Source organism: Microcebus murinus, chromosome 2, assembly GCF_040939455.1.
Source record: "Microcebus murinus isolate Inina chromosome 2, M.murinus_Inina_mat1.0, whole genome shotgun sequence".
Lineage (NCBI taxonomy): Eukaryota > Metazoa > Chordata > Mammalia > Primates > Cheirogaleidae > Microcebus > Microcebus murinus.
This window is the reverse complement of record NC_134105.1, coordinates 12,005,923-12,013,457: the sequence shown is the minus strand read 5'-3', so window position 1 is coordinate 12,013,457 and position 7,535 is coordinate 12,005,923.

Below are 7,535 nucleotides of genomic sequence, written 5' to 3'. Positions count from 1 at the left end.
GTGTGAGCTGCCTCACCTGGCCCTTTACTTTCTCATTTACATGTTTCTGGATTATCTAGAATAGGGGTTGGCAAACTGTGGCCCACAGGCCAAATGCAGCCTGTGACCTGTTTTTGTACAACCCATGAGCCAGCCCATGAGCCAAGGGTGGATTTTACATTTTTAAAGGGTTATAAAAACAAACAAAAACCAGAAGAATATGCTATAGTGAGTAAGGAACACACAAAATCTAAATTATTTAAGCCCTTTACAGAAAAAATTTGCCAACCCTTGGTCAAGGAAAAACTAATTAGCATTGGCTACAATAATAAAAAAATAGCAGGGTTTTTCCTTTTTGGAAGGTAATAAATTTAGCAAGCAGAGGTACCCAGAACCCTTTCTTTCTACCCAACAACACCCCTAGGGGTTGGGCACTATGCTAGACTCATGTCTTGCCGCCTCCCTCCCTCCCTCTCTCCCTCCTTTTCTCTTCCCCTTTCCTCCCTTTCTGTCTGTAAACTTTTCCTGAGAACCTTCTATGTGCTAGAGGGCTTACAGTCTGATGGGGAGACAGACCAGGAACAAGTCACTGTGACCCATCGTCCAAAGTGCCACAGTGCACCTGTTCAAGGAGGAGGGGTCACTGGGGTGGGAGCACTAGCTATGGGAGTTGGTGACGGGTGCTCCAGGGAGGACTTTTCTTGAGATCTCCCACAATTACCCAGGAGCCAGGACAGGCCCTTGGAAAGGTGATTCAAAACATCAGGCCCCCTAGGCTGGGCCCCAGTGAACAGTGCTTGCAGTCCCCCCAACTCAGGTGACCAGGGGATGGCTTAGTGACCACACAGGTGCTTGTTTGAGGACTTTGAGTCAAATGGCAACACGTGGAAAACAGGAGTGGACTGTCGGGCTGGCGGGAGACCAGTGTGGCCAAAGGCCAAATGAGACACGGCTGGGAAAGACATTTCAGAGAGGAGGAGATGTGTGCAGTGGGGATTTGTGGGAGTGAGCCTGCAGTGCCGGGCCAATGAGGGGCCCTCGGGGTCCGAGTAGCGATGACAGGTGCACAGGCAGCCTCTCGTGGGCCGGTGGGACGGGGCCAGGCTGGAGGCAGGGAGGCTGTTGCAATGGTGTCGGCTCCTGCCCAGCCAGCTTCCTGCAGCCGTGTGCCGCAGGCTCACACCCCCTCCCGTCAACTGGACTGGTTCCCTCCGCCAAACCAGTAGGGGGAATTGGGAAACGGCTGTGGGGCATGGGTGGGAAGCTGGGGGACACCCCTTTCTTCCTCTTAGTCACTGGATCTAACTTTCAGCACATCTTTCAAGCCTGAGTCATGCCTGAGGCTGTCGTGACTTTGGTAGCACCCAGGACGACTGAGGCAGGCAGCCAGGCAGGCAGGGAGCCACTGACCTCAGGCTGTCCGCCTGCGGCCCCTGTCCCGGGTGCTGGGATTTAGGGGAACAGGCCAGTCCCAGCAGTGGGATTACTCTCCTGGGATTGGGCTGGGGCTTTGGCAAAGCAGACTGTGGTTGGACCCTGGGCAAGTCACATCTTTCTGAACCTCAGTTTCCTTCCCCTAAAACAGGGATAATGGACTTAGTCTCCATGTATGCATAAGGCTGACTGCATATACAGTGCTCACAAAGTACACAGTAGGCTTGCAATAAACACTCGTTCCCTCCTTTCCAGGCACATGAGGAAACCATGTGAGCCAGGCTCTGCCCGCCAGGGGTTGCTGATGGAGCCGGGACAAAGCAACACCCTGGAGACAATTAGACACACTCATGAGCTGAATAACACCTCAAGACTTCGCCCTGCCCTTGGAGACGGCAGTTTACACCCCAAACACCTGAGGCTCCCCGAGGTAATCACGCAGGGCTTCTGGACAGTTCCTTGATCACGCCGGGTCCCACTGCAGGGCCTTCCGCACAGGTGGCTCTGTCCACCTGGAACACTCCATTGCCACCCACCACCCCACTGAGATCTACTCAGCATCCGGGAGTGGGGGATCCTGCAGCCACTCTCCAAGTTTAGGATGGAGAGACCCAACCCAGTGTTTGCAACACCCCAGAGAGACTCTATTCCAAGAGTTATCAGGAAACTCTTTAGGCAAGGTTGAATTTGATTCACTTTAATTAAAAAGGAAATGACAGACACCTGGCACTTGGATGGGCGGGAAGAGGAGGGAGAGAATGCTGCTAGGGAGTGAAGCCAGCGGTCGGTTGTCCCCACGGCCTGGGCTCCCAGGAGGCTCACCCCCATGGCACCTCGTTTGCTGGGAGGCCTCCCCTCTCCCGGAAGGGGCTGATGGCCCCCTCCCCGGTGTGCCTACAGAACTTGGAACTCGAGTGAAGCCTCGCCACATTGCTTTGCAATGACCGGGTCGGTCACATGCCTTTCTGCCCCACTGGACCGGGCTCCGTCTCCATGGCAGCTCATCTTCCCGGCCAATCTCGCCCAGAAGGTTGGCGGTTTGTAGCACACAGATGTCAAACTAGACGTGAATATAGGTCAGAGCATCCATCCTTGTTCCCACAGTTCTTTCTCCACAACAACTTTCCTGTCCTTTTTCTTTTTTGCCCACTTTACTGTATTATCCATATTCCATAAAAGTCACCCATTTTAAGCACACCGTTCAGTGAATTTTAGTGAATATGTACAGTTATGCAGCCACGCTCACGATCAGGTTTTAGCACGCTTCTGGCACCCGGAAAGTTCTATCCCTTTGCAGTCTACCTCCAGCCCCAGAGAACTACTGATCTGATTTGTGTACTATGGCTTTGCTTTTCCCAGAATTTCATACAAACGAAATCAGAGTGTATGTGGTTTTGATATCTGGTTTCTTTCGCTTAGTGTTAATAATGATCCTGAGGTTCATCCACCCTGCAGCGCGTATCAATGGTTTGTTCCTTTTCGTTATTGAGCAGCGCTTCCATGTCTGTGTGTATCATACTTTGTTCAACATTCTCCTGCCAAAGGACTGCTGGGGTGTATCCGTTTTTATGGACATTAGGAATCATGCTGCTATGATTGTTGGTATACAGATCTTTGCGTGGACTTATGTTTTCAATTCACTTAGGAAGATATTTAGGACTAGAATTACTGGATCATGAGATAAAGTGCTTTTTAGAAAGCCCATCAAGGTGTTTTTCAAAGTGGCGGTACCATGTTGCAGTCCCGGCAGCAACACAGAGGCTACCAACGTGCCAACACTCGTGGTCGGTGGAGTCAGGAGTTTTGTCTCGTTCGCTCATGTTAGCCATTCTAAGGGGTGTGTAGTGGCGAAATGTTGGATAGGAATGGTGAGAGCAGGCGTCCTTGACTCATTCCTGACGTTAGGTGGGAAGCATTTATTCTTTCACCATTAAATAAGATGGTAGCTGTAGGCTTTTCACGGATTTTCTTTTTCAGGTTGGGGTAGTTCCCTTCTATCCCTAGCTTGCTGAGAGCTTTTATTGTGAACAGATGTTGAATTTTGTTGAATGCCTTTTCTTGCACCTAATGAGAGGATTATACAATTTTCCCCCTTTATCTGATAATATGGTGTAGTACATGAATTGATTTTTGGATGTCATGCCAACCTTGTACTGCTGGGATGAAATAACTTATTTATCCTCTGTAGCTAGTGCTGGGTTTGATTTCCTATTTGCTGAAGACTTTTTTTTTTGTGCTCATGTTCCTGAGGAATATTGATCCATAGTTTTCTTTCTTGTGATTTCTTTATCTGACTTAGGTATCAGGATAATACTAGACTCGTAAAGTGAGTGGGGAAATGCTTCCTCCTCCTATATTTCTGAGTTTCTGTAGAATTAGTAGTATTTCTTCCTTAAATATTTGATAGAGGCTGGGTGCGGTGGCTCACGCCTGTAATCCTAGCTCTCTGGGAAGCTGAGGTGGGCAGATCGTTTGAGCTCAGGAGTTTGAAACCAACCTGAGCAAGAGCAAGACCCCGTCTCTACTATAAATAGAAAGAAATTAATTGGCCAACTAATAGATATAGAAAAAATTAGCCGGGCATGGTGGCGCATGCTTGTAGTCCCAGCTACTCGGGAGGCTGAGGCAGGAGGATTGCTTGAGCCCCAGAGATTGAGGTTGCTGTGAGCTAGGCTGATGCCACGGCACTCACTCTAGCCTGGGCAACAAAGTGAGACTCTGTCTCAAAATATATATATATATTTTATAGGATTCACCAGTGGAGCCAATCTGGGCTTGGCCTTTTCTTTATGGAATAAATTGCCAATTCTATTTCTTTACTTGATATAGGAATATTTAGATCTTCTGTGTCTTCTTGAGTCAGTTTTGGTAATTTTTATTTTTTGAAATATTTGCCCATTTCCTCTATGCTTTCAAATTGGTTGGCATGAAGTTGCTCATAGTATTTTCTTGTCCTTCTTATTCTCTTATTTATATTTATTTTGTAATAGCTTTATGGAGGCATAATTAACATATAATAAATGACACATATTTAAAGAGTATAATTTTATACATTTTGACATACGTATGTACACACACCTGTGAAGTCATCACCACATCATGGTAATGAATATATTCATCACCGCAAAAGTTTGTGCCCCTTTGTATATTTCATTACAGTTTTCATTTCCTAAAATTCTCTACTTAACATGTTCAATCTTGTGTCTAGTTTTTAAACATCTGGAATACAGTTATATGGTTTTTAAATTTCAATATATTTAGGGATACAAGTGGTTTCTGGTTCCACGGATGAATTGTATAGTGGTGAGCCGTGGGTTTTAGTGTGCCCATCACCCGAACGGCGTACATTGTGCCCAGTGGGTAAATTCTCATTCCTCACCCCCCTCCCAACCCCCCTTGTCTCCAGTGCCCATTGTACCTCACCGCACGTCCCCGCGTACCCATAGGTGAGCTCTCACTTACAAGCGAGAACAGGTGGTATTTGGTTTTCCATTCCTGAGTTACTTCACTCAGGATAGTTATATGTTTTAATGTCATTATCTGCTACTCCTAACATTTATGCCAATTCTGGGTCCATTTCAATGGATTGACTTTTCTCCTCATCATGGGTGGTATTTTCCTGCATTTTTCATGTCTAGTAATTTTTGACTTGTGAATTTTACCTTGATGGATGCTAAGTATTCTTGTAAGTGTTCTTGAGGTTCCCCCACTCCCACCCCTGGGACACAGTTAAGCTACTTGGAAACAGTTTGATCCTTTCAGGTCTTGCCTTCAAGATTAGTAAAATGGAAGCAGAGTAGCGTTACCCCCAAGTCAAAACCCTTCCGAACACTCTGCACAATGCCCCACGAAGTGTGAGGCGTTCCAGCTTGGCCAGCGGAAACAGGCACCTTCCCCAGCCTGTGCCACCTCTGGTTAGTTTCTGCTAATCCATTAGGGTGGTTCTTCCCAGGGTCTTAGGTAGTTTTCTCACACTCATGCACCAATTAATACTCTCATACACATTCTATGGGGACCCTCCGTAGAATTCTGGGGTTCCTTCTCTAGGCAGCTCTCTCCTCTTTGGTACTTTACCCTGTAACTCTAGCCAACTTCGTTTCCCTGGACTCTCAGCTCTCTGTCCTCAAGTCAGGGGGCTGCTGTGCTCTACCCAGGTTCCCCCTCCCAGTCTGCAGCCAGGAAACTCATTCAATGCCGGGAGCTGGAGTCATTGCAGGGCTCACTGCATTTGTTCCTATTTTTCAGGGACTAAGGCTAGTTGCCTACTATCTGATGTCTTCAAAACTTTTGTTTCATATATTTTGTCTGCAATTTCAGTTGTTTCAAGTAGGAGAGTAAGTCTAGTTCCTGTTATTTCATTTTTTTTGTGAGTGGAAGTCATTCTGATTATCCTTTTAATATCTGTAGGATCCATAGTGATGTCCCATTTCATTCCTGATATTGGTAACTTGTGACTGCTTTCTCTTAGATCAGTCTAGCTAAAGGTTTATCAATTGTATTGATCTTTACAAAGAATGAGCTTTTAGCTTCATTGATATTTTTAATTATTTTTTTTCTACTTTACTAGTTTCTGTTCTTTATTACTTTCTTTCTTATACTGAAAATTTAATTTGCTCTTCTTTTTCTATATTCTTAAGGTGAAAGCTTAGATTTTAATTTTTATACCTTTCTTCTTTTCTAGTATAAGCATTTAAAGACATAAATTTCTCTCTAGGCCCTGTTGTAACTAAATCCTGCAAATTTTGATATATTGTGTTTTTAGGTCAACATATTTTTCTAATTTCCCTTGTGATTCCTTTGGACAATGAGTTATTTAAAAGTATATTGTTTTGGCCAGGTATGGTGGCTCATGCCTGTAATCCTAGCACTCTGGGAGGTCAAGGTGGGTGGACCGTTTGAGCTCAGGAGTTCGAGACCAGCCTGAGCAAGAGTGAGACCCCGTCTCTACTAAAAATAGAAAGAAATTAGCTGGCCAACTAAAAATACATAGAAAAAATTAGCCAGGCATGGTGGCACATGTCTGTAGTCCCAGCTACTCTGAAGGCTGAAGCAGGAGGATCACTTGGGCCCATGAGTTTGAGGTTGCTGTGAGCTAGGCTGATGCCACTGCACTCTAGCTCCGGCAGCAGAATATGGCTCTGGCTCAAAAATAATAATAATAATAATAATAATTTTCATATGTCTGTTGAGAATTTCCTGTTATTCACTCGCTCCTAGTATATTTCCCTTTTAATTCTTTGAGCATATTTATAATGGCTTCTTTGGAGTTTTGGTCAGGGCCTGCTCAGAGTCAGCTTCTATTGACTGCTTTTTTTTTTTTTCCTGATATGGGTCACACTTTCCTGTCTCTTTGTATGTATCGTAGTTTTTGGATGAAAACTGGACATTGCAGGTTATACATTGTCTCAACCCTGGATGGTTTCATTTTTCTGAGGTTGTTAGTGTTTTGGTGTTAGTAGGCAATTAAGTTGCCTGAACTCAGACGGCCAACTCTGTGTCTTCTACAGTGAGAAGCTGCTGATGTCTCTGCTTATTTTTATTTTTTCTATTTCAGCTTGGCTCCCTAGGGGTCTCCCCTGTGTCTGAATCATTCGGGGCCAGCCAGCGATTGGGCAGAGGGTATGCTCAGACAGCCCAAGCCAATAAGGATTAGACCCTTTGCCACCTGAACTCCAGGGGGGTTGAAGAACTCATTCAAAGGTTCTAGTTTCAGGCAAGATAAGAAGGAGAGGGAGGAAATTTTCTAGTGTCTTTAGCTTTCAATTTTCTCTGGGATTTCTGGGGTCTCCCGTATTTATGCTTCGTTTAGCAGTCAGCTGAAGATGTGTGAAGTGTGCATTGTCTTACCAGGCGTCCTCAAACTACGGCCCACGCGCCACATGCCTCCCGCCTAGGACATTTATCCGGCCCACCGTTTGTTTTTGCTGCCGCTGCCTGTCCTGCTTAGCAGCCGACTCGTCCCAGGCCCACAGTGCGCACTCTCCAATGGCCTGAGGGACAGTGAACTGGCCCCCTGTTTAAAAAGTTTGAGCACCCCTGTAAGCCCTTCTGTGGCTCTCCCACCTTCAACATGTCCCTGTTAAATACGCCACCTTTGAACTGAGTCCCTGTGAGGCCAGTGA